This window comes from Hyla sarda, chromosome 1, assembly GCF_029499605.1.
Source record: "Hyla sarda isolate aHylSar1 chromosome 1, aHylSar1.hap1, whole genome shotgun sequence".
Lineage (NCBI taxonomy): Eukaryota > Metazoa > Chordata > Amphibia > Anura > Hylidae > Hyla > Hyla sarda.
In genome coordinates, this window is record NC_079189.1 from 14,755,377 (window position 1) to 14,766,905 (window position 11,529).

Below are 11,529 nucleotides of genomic sequence, written 5' to 3' on the forward strand. Positions count from 1 at the left end.
AACTGGTGATCCATCCATTGTTGTGTATTATATTACAACCTGCTATATGCACCAACAGGCTGGGATTTGTAGTCTCTTCCTTTCTTTCACTAGTCTCACTAGATTCTACAGTATAACACGACACCCAAGAGCACATTGAGATGAAAATGTGAATAAAGCTAAAACTAAAGTAACATTTTACTATTCGCTACCGTTAAAGGGGACCTCTCATCAAATAAACTTTTGATATATTTTAGATCAATGAATGTTGAATAGCTTTCCAATAGCATGTTAATGAAAAATATGCTGCTTTCTATTGTATTTTTCCCGATCAGTCCTGTCAGCAAGCATTTCTGACTCATGCTGGAGTCCTAAACACTCAGAGCTGCCAGCCTGCTTTGTTCACAGCCAAACAGGCTGTGAACAAAGCAGGCTGGCAGCTCTGAGTGTTCTCCTTTGTGAACAAAGCAGACTGGCAGCTCCTAGTGTTTAGGACTCCAGCATGAGTCTGAAATGCTTGCTGCCAGGACTGGTAGGGAGACCCCTAGTGGTCATTTCTTCAAAGTGGAAAATTAAATAGAAAGAAGCATATTTTTTAATAACATGCAATTGTAAAGTTATTCTGCATACATTAATCAATAATATATCAAAAGTTTTTTTTGATGAGAGGTACCCTTTAAGAACTATGTTTTTTTTTTTGTTTTGTTTTTTTTTGCAATTGGCAAATACTATATCTCATACACCAGCAAACACAGTCTGCACAGATGGTCGGGATGAAATCTGATAGGTACTCTGTGTATCTCTGTCTACATTTATTCCTAGAAGCAATGCAATAATTACAATACAATAGGTGCAACAGACAAAACAAGCAGAAAATCAGGGCGTCATATAGAATGGTATAATATGATCCAGCCCAGTGGCCTTTGGTAATTGTAGTGCCTTAATGTGAACTCCATACTAGATGCAGACAGCAAAAGAAGTAGAGGAGTCCCTTGTATACAAGTATAAATGTGTATTTGTATATATATATATACAGTGACCCCCCGACCTACGATGGCCCCGACATACGATAATTTCAACATGCGATGGCCTCTCAGAGGCCATCGCATGTTGAAGGCAGCATCAACATACGATGCTTTTTTATGTCGGGGCCATCGCATAAATGGCTATCCGGCAGCGCAGACTGCTTCAGCTGCCACCAGATAGCCGTTCACGGTGCCCGCGAGCTTCGGTGATGGTCACTCACCTGTCCTCGGGGCTCCGGCGCGTCCTCTTCGGGATCCCCTGCATCGTCTTTGTCTGCGCTCTCCATCGGCGTCATCTGGTCGCTGCGCATGCCGTCCCATCATCCAATAGGAGCGGCGTGCGTAGCGATGTGATGGCGGCAACGGAGAGTGCGGTTGCCAGGGAAGCAGAGGCCTTACCGAAGCATCGGGGACGCGGCGACAGCGATGGACGGCGACATCCAGGGCAGCGGTGATGGTCCGGAGCGCCGGGGACAGGTGAGTACAACTTTCTCTAACAGTGGTCTACAACCTGCGGACCTCCAGATGTTGCAAAACTACAACACTCAGCATGCCCGGACAGCCAACGGCTGTCTGTGCATGCTGAGTGTTGTAGTTTTGCAACATCTGGAGGTCCGCAGGTTGTAGACCACTGTCCTATACTTTACATTGCACGGATCCCTCAACATACGAGGGTTTCAACAAACGATGGTCCGTTTGGAACGGATTACCATCGTATGTTGAGGGACCACTGTATATATTATTTTTTATTTTTTTATTACAAGCATTAAAATTCATAACAACAGTTAAAAAGGAAGGATCACACACCAAGAAGAGGAGGCATCACCGGGACCTTTATACTGGGACAAAAATATATGGATGATGCTGCACATATTAAAGACACAATGCAGCATATCCATATGTATTTGTCCCAGTGTGGAGGTCCCAGTGATGCCTCTTATTTTTTTGTATGATCTCTCCTTTTTAACTGTTGATATGAATTTTAATGCTCGTTTTTTATATATATATATATATATATATATATATATATATATATATAAATATATATATTAGCTGAGTACCCGGCATTGCCCGGTTTTTCATTCCACAGCCTTGTTGGGGAGGAAAACCAACAAAGGAGGAAGCTTTCAGACTTCATATCCCATCCTCATATATTGTTTTCATATTCCAACCCCATATCCCGTCCTCAAATCTCAACCTCATATCCCGTCCTCCAATCTTGACCTCATATTTCGTCCTCATATGCCGTCCTGCTTTCTCATTATATATATATATATATATATATATATATATATATATATATATATATACTCATATTGAAATGACTCCTCTACTCTTTCTTTTTCAGTTTGTGGGGTAATATCTACACAAAGATTAAACAAGTAGTGGGTGAAGTCACATGTACTCACTCTAGACAGAGAAGGGTTGGAGGAGAATTCTTTCTAACGGAGGGGACATGTATACTAGAAAAATGAGCAGTGATCAATCCTCCAATAATGACGTCTCCTTTCTGATAATATTGAAATCCATTTGAAACCCATTGTTTCTTCAGACTACAGGTCGATGTTCTCTCACCACACAATGTAAGAGGTAGAAAGATGATAAGCACATAAGACACAGAGAGTGTGGAGGACCAATGCATGACAGAGTCTTCCTATACAGCCCAGTCACTGACAGCTCCACAGAACCTCAGCATAGGAGACAGATGACAGTCAGCAGCTGCTTATATACATTACCTGGGGCTGAATTAGGTTCAGAGAGAGCGCAGGAGAATTGTTAGGAACTGTAATTATAATTCTATATTCACTTTGTAAATATATCACTGTGCTTTATTTATTCATAGGGATTTAACTCTGAAATGGTTTGGCAATCCTTTGTTTAATATTTCATCATTGGTCATTTCAATGCATGGCCTCTCATTCACAGGGGAATTGCTAGGATCTATAAAGACAAGGGGCATGACCTCCAATGTACATCCCCCTGCCCACCTTAAAGGGGTATTCCAGGGAAGCATATATAAACGCTAAAGTCACCACTAGAGATGAGCGAACTTTTAAAAAATTTGATTCGGCCGATTCGCCGAATTTTCCCCCAAAATTTGTTTCGATACGAATTTATTTGCAGCAAAACTATATTAAAAATGGCTCTTTCTGGCCTACAGAGAGCCTCAATAGGGGGTATAGAACACTTTGCTGTGTTCTAACATGCAGATGGAGTGTGCTGGGGTAGTGAAATAATACTGTTATCCAGAATAACATACAGATTACAGGGATCGCTTTTAGAATCACTGCCGTAGAGTGGCACAATGAGAGGGCTTGCAGGTGGCATCAGTATGAGGAGACCATATAGTGGCTGACACAGCGTGGAGTTTTTGGCAGCATGAGGAGACCATATAGTGGCTGAATGACACAGCGTGGAGGTGTTGGCAGCATGAGGAAACCATATAGTGGCTGAATGACACAGCGTGGAGGTGTTGGCAGCAGGAGGAGACCATATAGTGTCTGAATGACACAGTATGGAGGTGTTGGCAGCATGAGGAGACCATATAGTGGCTGAATAACACAGCGTGGAGGTGTTGGCAGCATGAGGAGACCATATAGTGTCTGAATGACACAGTATGGAGGTGTTGGCAGCATGAAGAGACCATATAGTGGCTGAATAACACAGCGTGGAGGTGTTGGCAGCATGAGGAGACCATATAGTGGCTGAATGACACAGCTTGGATGAGGCTGAAGCATGAGGAGACCATATAGTGGCTGAATGACACAGTGTGGAGGTGTTGGCAGCATGAGGAGACCATATAGTGTCTGAAGGACACAGCGGGGAGGTCTTGGCAACATGAGGAGACCATATAGTGGCTGTATGACACAGCGTGGAGGTGTTGGCAGCATAAGGAGACCACATAGTGGCTGAATGACACAGCGTTGAGGTGTTGGCAGCTAGAGGAGACGAGATAGTGGATGAATGACACAGCTTGGAGGTGTTGGCAGCATGAGGAGACCACATAGTGGCTGAATGACACAGCGTGGAGGTGTTGGCGGCATGAGGAGACCATATAATGGCTGAATGACACAACGTGGAGGTGGTGGCAGCATGAGGAGACCATATAGTGGCTGAATGACACAGCATGGAGGTGTTGGCAGCATGAGGAGACCATATAGTGGCTGAATGACACAGCGTGGAGGTGTTGGCAGTATGAGGAGACCATATAGTAGCTAAATGACACAGCATGGAGGTGTTGGTAACATGAAAAGACCATATAGTGGCTGAATGACACTGCATGGAGGTGTTGGCAGCATGAGGAGACCATATAGTGGCTGAATGACACAGCTTGGATGAGGCTGAAGCATGAGAAGACCATATAGTGGCTGAATGACACAGCATGGAGGTGTTGGCAGCATAAGAAGACCATATAGTGGCTGAATGACACAGCTTGGATGAGGCTGAAGCATGAGGAGACCATATAGTGGCTGAATTACACAGCGTGGAGGTGGTGGCAGAATGAGGAGACCATATAGTGGCTGAATGACACAGCGTGGAGGTGTTGGCAGCATGAGGAGACCATACATTGGCTGAATGACACAGCGTGGAGGTGTTGGCTGCATGAGGAGATCATATAGTGGCTGAATGACACAGCGTGGAGGTGTTGACAGCTAGAGGAGACCAGATAGTGGCTGAATGACACAGCTTGGAGGTGTTGGCAGCATGAGGAGACCACATAGTGGCTGAATGACACAGTGTGGATATGTTGTCGGCATGAGGAGACCATATAGTGGCTGAATAACACAGCGTCGAGGTGTTGGCAGCATGAGGAGACCATATAGTGGCTGAATGACACAGCTTGGATGAGGCTGAAGCATGAGGAGACCATATAGTGGCTGAAGGACACAGCGTGGAGGTGGTGGCAGCATGATCAGACCATATAGTGGATGAATGACACAACATGGAGGTGTTTGCAGCATGAGGAGACCATATAGTGGCTGAATTACACAGCGTGGAGGTGTTGGCAGCATGAGGAGACCATATATTAGCTAAATGACACAGCGTGGAGGGGTTGGCAGCATGAGGAGACCATAAAGTGGCTGAATGACACAGCGTGGAGGTGTTGGCAGCATGAGGAGACCATGCATTGGCTGAATGACACAGCGTGGAGGTGTTGGCTGCATGAGGAGACCATATAGTGGCTGAATGACACATCGTGGAGGTGTTGACAGCTAGAGGAGACCAGATAGTGGCTGAATGACACAACTTGGAGGTGTTGGCAGCATGAGGAGACCACATAGTGGCTGAATGACACAGTGTGGATATGTTGGCAGCATGAGGAGACCATATAGTGGCTGAATAACACAGCGTGGAGGTGTTGGCAGCATGAGGAGACCATATAATGGCTGAATGACACAGCTTGGATGAGGCTGAAGCATGAGGAGACCATATAGTGGCTGAATGACACAGCGTGGAGGTGGTGGCAGCATGATCAGACCATATAGTGGATGAATGACACAACATGGAGGTGTTGGCAGCATGAGGAGACCATATAGTGGCAAAATGACACAGCGTGGAGGTGTTGGCAGCATGAGGAGACCATATATTAGCTAAATAACACAGCGTGGAGGTGTTGGCAGCATGAGGAGACCATATATTAGCTAAATAACACAGCGTGGAGGTGTTGGCAGCATGAGGAGACCATATAGTGGCTGAATGACACAGCGTGGAGGTGGTGGCAGCATGGGGAGACCATATAGTGGCTGAATGACACAGCGTGGAGGTGTTGGCAGCATGAGGAGACCATATAGTGGCTGAATGACACAGTGTGGAGGTGTTGGCTGCATGAGGAGACCAGATAGTGGCTGAATGACACAGTGTGGAGGTGTTGGCAGCATGAGGAGACCATATAGTGGCTGAATGACACAGCGTGGAGGTGTTGGCAGCATGAGGAGACCATAGTGGCTGAATGACACAGCGTGGAGGTGTTGGCAGCATGAGGAGACCACATAGTGGCTGAATGACACAGTGTGGAGGTGTTGGCTGCATGAGGAGACCAGATAGTGGCTGAATGACACAGTGTGGAGGTGTTGGCAGCATGAGGAGACCATATAGTGGCTGAATGACACAGCGTGGAGGTGTTGGCAGCATGAGGAGACCATATAGTGGCTGAATGACACAGCTTGGAGCTGTTGGTAGCATGAGGAGACCAAATAGTGGCTGAATGACACAGCGTGGAGGTGTTGGCAGCATGAGGAGACCATATAGTTCACAATCCCCAAGAAAAAAACACAAGAATTTTTGAAATTTTAAATTAAGATTTTGGATAGCTAGTGCTACGTACCATAACAAAATTTTCAGTCCCAGACCCAGGCCCAGCATCAGTATCAGTAAACCATATATTGCCTGAATGAAACAGCCTGGAGTTGGCTGAAGCATGAGGAGACCATTGAAATGGATGATTTTTTCATTTAAATTTAAGAATTTGAAATTTAATTTAACCCCTTCATGACCCAGCCCATTTTCACCTTCAGGACCTGGGCATTTTTTTTAAATCTGACCACTGTCACTTAATAACTCTGGGATGCTTTAACTTATCATTCTGATTCCGAGATTGTTTTTTTGTGACATATTCTACTTTATGTTATAGGTAAAATGTCCCTGATATTTGCATCCTTTCTTGGTAAAAAATCTAAAAATTTCATGAAAATGTTGAAAATTTTGCATTTTTCTAACTTTGAAAGTCTCTGCTTGTAAGGAAAATGAATATTCCAAATTAATTATATATTGATTCACATATACAATATGTCTACTTTATGTTTGCATAAAAAATTGGCAAGTTTTTACCTTTGGAATACACCAGAGGGCTTCAAAATTCCGCAGCAATTTTCCAATTTTTCTCAAGATTTTCAAAATCTTACTTTTTCAGGGACCAGTTCAGGTTGGAAGTGGACTTTAAGGGTCTTCATATTAGAAATACCCTATAAATTACCCCATTATAAAAACTGCACCCCCCAAAGTATTCAAAATGACATTCAGTAAGTGTTTTAACCCTTTAGGTGTTTCACAGGAATAGCAGAAAAGTGAAGGAGAAAATCCTAAATCTTCATTTTTTACACTCGCATGTTCTTGTAGACCCAATTTTTGAATTTTTACAAGGGGTAAAAGGAGAGAAATGACCCTAAAATTTGTAACCCAATTTCTCTCGAGTAAGGAAATACTTCATGTGTGTATGTCAAGTGTTTGGCGGGCGCAGTAGAGTTTTTCTGAAAGGGTTTTTGGGGAGCATGTCCCATTTAGGAAGCCCCTATGGTGCCAGAATAGTGGACCCCCCCACATGTGACCCCATTTTGGAAACTATACCCCTCATGGAATTTAATAAGGGGTGCAGTGAGCATTTACACCCCACTGGCGCTTGACAGATATTTGAAACAGTGGACTGTGCAAATGAAAAATTGTATTTTTCATTTTCACAGACCACTGTTCCAAAAATCTATCATACACCAGTGGGGTGTAAATGCTCACTGCACCCCTTATTAAATTCCATGAGGGGGGTAGTTTCCAAAATGGGGTCACATATGGATATTTATTGTTTTGCATTTATGTCAGAACTGCTGTAACAATCAGCCACCCCTGTGCAAATCACCTCAAATGTACATGGTGCACTCTCCCTTTTGGGCCTTGTTGTGCGCCCCCAGAGCACTTTGCGCCCACATATGGGATATCTCCGTAGTCGGGAGAAATTGCATTACAAATTTTGAGGGTCTTTTTTCCCTTTTATCTCTTGTGAAAATGAAAAGTATAGGGCAACAGCAGCATGTCAGTGTAAAAAATTTAATTTTTATACACTAACATGCTGGTGTAGACCCCAACTTCACCTTTTCATAACCGGTTAATGAAGAAAAAGCCCTCCAAAATTTGTAAGGCAATTTCTCCTGAGTACGGAGATACTCCATATGTGACCCAAAACTGTTGCCCTGAAATACGACAGGGCTCCAAAGTGAGAGAGCGCCATGTGCATTTGAGGCCTGAATTAGGGATTTGCATAGGGGTGGACATGGGGTATTCTATGCCAATGATTCCCAAACAATGTGCCTCCAGCTGTTGCAAAACTCCCAGCATGCCTGGACAGTCAATGGCTGTCCGGCAATACTGGGAGTTGTTGTTTTGCAACAGCTGGAGGCTCTGTTTTGGAAACAGTAGCGTACCAGACGTTTTTCATTTTTTTGGGGAGGGGGGCTGTGTAGGGGTATGTGTATATGTAGTGTTTTTTACTTTTTATTTTAGGTTAGTGTTAGTGTAGTGTAGCGTTTTTAGGGTACAGTCACATGGGCAGAGGTTCACAGCAAGTTTGCCGCTGGGAGTTTGAGTTGCAGTGCAAAATTTGCGCCATCTCAAACTTGCAGCACTCACTGTAAACCTCCGCCCATGTGAGTGTACCCTGTACATTCACATTGGGGGGAGGGGTCAAACATCCAGCTGTTGCAAACTCAGAGCATGCCCTTTGGCTGTCCGTGCATCTTGTGAAAATGAAAAGTATAGGGCAACAGCAGCATGTCAGTGTAAAAAATTTAATTTTTATACACTAACATGCTGGTGTAGACCCCAACTTCACCTTTTCATAACCGGTTAATGAAGAAAAAGCCCTCCAAAATTTGTAAGGCAATTTCTCCTGAGTACGGAGATACTCCATATGTGACCCAAAACTGTTGCCCTGAAATACGACAGGGCTCCAAAGTGAGAGAGCGCCATGTGCATTTGAGGCCTGAATTAGGGACATGCATAGGGGTGGACATGGGGTATTCTATGCCAATGATTCCCAAACAATGTGCCTCCAGCTGTTGCAAAACTCCCAGCATGCCTGGACAGTCAATGGCTGTCCGGCAATACTGGGAGTTGTTGTTTTGCAACAGCTGGAGGCTCTGTTTTGGAAACAGTAGCGTACCAGACGTTTTTCATTTTTTTGGGGAGGGGGGCTGTGTAGGGGTATGTGTATATGTAGTGTTTTTTACTTTTTATTTTAGGTTAGTGTTAGTGTAGTGTAGCGTTTTTAGGGTACAGTCACATGGGCAGAGGTTCACAGCAAGTTTGCCGCTGGGAGTTTGAGTTGCAGTGCAAAATTTGCGCCATCTCAAACTTGCAGCACTCACTGTAAACCTCCGCCCATGTGAGTGTACCCTGTACATTCACATTGGGGGGAGGGGTCAAACATCCAGCTGTTGCAAACTCAGAGCATGCCCTTTGGCTGTCCGTGCATGCTGGGAGTTGTAGTTTTGCAACAGCTGGAGGCACACTGGTTTGGAAACACTAAGTTAAGTAATAAACTTTCAAGTATTTTGCAACCAAACTTAGTGTTTCCAAACCATTGTGCCTCCAGCTGTTGCAAAACTACAACTCCCAGCATGCATGGTCTGTCAGTGCATGCTGGGAGTTATAGTTTTGCAACAATTGCACAAGCTGGAGGCACTGAGGTAGGAAACGGACAATGTTTCCCAACTAGTGTGCAAAACTACAACTCCCAGCATGCCCAGACTGCCCAGGCATGCTGGAAGTTGTAGTTCGGCAATATCTGAAGGATCAGATGTTGCCGAACTACAACTTCCAGCATGCTTGGGCAGTCTGGTATGCTGGGAGTTGTAGTTTTGCAACATCTGGAGGTCCACAGTTTGGAGACCACTGTATAATGGTCTCCAATCTGTGCTCTTCCAGATGTTACAGAACTACAACTCCCAGCATGCCTGGACAGACTGAGCATGCTGAGATTTTTAGTTTTGCAACATCTGGAAGAGCACAGATTGGAGACCATTATACAGTGGTCTCCAAACTGTGGACCTCCAGATGTTGCAAAACTGCAACTCCCAGCATACAAAGAAAGCCAAAGGCTGTCTGGGCATGGTGGGAGTTGCAGTTTTGAAACTCCCTGAGGCAGCAGTGAGATCGCTTTACGCCAATCTCACTGCTGCCTATGAAGATGCCGTCCTGCTGCTGGATACTCACCGCCGGGACGCACCACCACCGGGACCGCCTGGAGGACGCCGGAACCGCCGGGACCGCTCGAGACACCGCATGACTGGGTAAGTGACACCGGGGGACGGGTAAGGGACACTTAGCAGAGCGGTGTGTGTCCTGATCCCCGTGATCGGGACTCACACACCGCGCTGCTAAGTATTCTGAGAGCGAATGCTGCTATCAGCTAGTCAGATTTGAATAGCTGATAGCAGCGATTGCTGGGGAGGGTGGGGGATGAAACCCCCCGTGGTCGCATGGTAAGATGGCTGGCTATCAGTGATAGCCACCATCTTACCGGGCGCTGCGGGATGCCGCGAGTAGCGGCAAAAATGTTCATGACGGACCTGTATGTCATGGGTCGGGAACACCTTCCCACTCATGACGTACAGGTATGTCATAGGTCGGGAAGGGGTTAATGATTTTGAAATTTAACTTTTAACTCCCAAGTTTTAGTGTCCCAAACCCCGGTGTGTGGGTACAAAGTGTCAAATCTAACAAGCTCCCACAGGGCTCATGTGGCCGTGAGATGTAGGCGCAATGTCTCCATTGCCCTGACCAGCCATTGTTTCCAACACTTTTCGCCAAGGCAAACCATGTGAAGAACAGCGTGACACCGCCGTGCCCTGCACACATGGTATGCTGAAGGGCCACCGAGACTTGGCCGGGCAGTGGAGGCTGAGGACATGGTGGAGAATGAGGAGGTGGAGTCGAACACTGTCACAGGACCAACGGGCTGACAGAGTGGAGCAGGAAGCAGCATGAGTACACAAGAGGGGTTCACAACCCCTAAAAGTAAAAGGTGAATGTTGAAATCTCTCTTGAAGATGGATTTTAGGTAGTGCTACGATCCAAAAATTTAAGGCCAAAGCCCAGAAGCATCAGTAAGCCAAGTAGTTCCTGAAACACACAGTCAGGAAAAGATATCAGCAGAACACAAGAGGATTTCATAACCCCTAAGCTTGAAAGAGAAATGTTGAAATCTCAATTAAGCATGTAGTAAGCTAGTGCAAAACATCCATAAATTTCAGGCCCAAGCCCTGAAGCATCAGTAAGCCAAGTAGTTCCTGAAAGACACAGGAGCAGTCAGGAGCAGGCATCAGAAGTACCTAAGAGGGTTTCATAACCCCTTACATTGAAAGATCAATTTTGAAATTTCTATCAAAGCATGAACTCTCTATTGAAGATACATTTTAGGTAGTGCTGCCATCCAAAAATTTAAGGCCCAAGCCCAGAAGCATCAGTAAGCCAAGTAGTTCCTGAAACACACAGTCAGGAAAAGGCATCAGCAGAACACAAGAGGATTTCATAACCGCTAAGCTTGAAAGATCAATGTTGAAATCTCAATTAAGCATGTATTAGCTCGTGCTAAACATCCAAAAATGTAAGGCTCAAGCCCAGAAGCATCAATAAGCCAAGTAGTTCCTGAAACACACAGTCAGGAGCAGGCATCAGCAGTACCCAAGAGGCTTTCATAACCCCTTACATTGCACAATCAATTTTGAAATTTCAATTAAGCATATATGTAGCTAGGGCA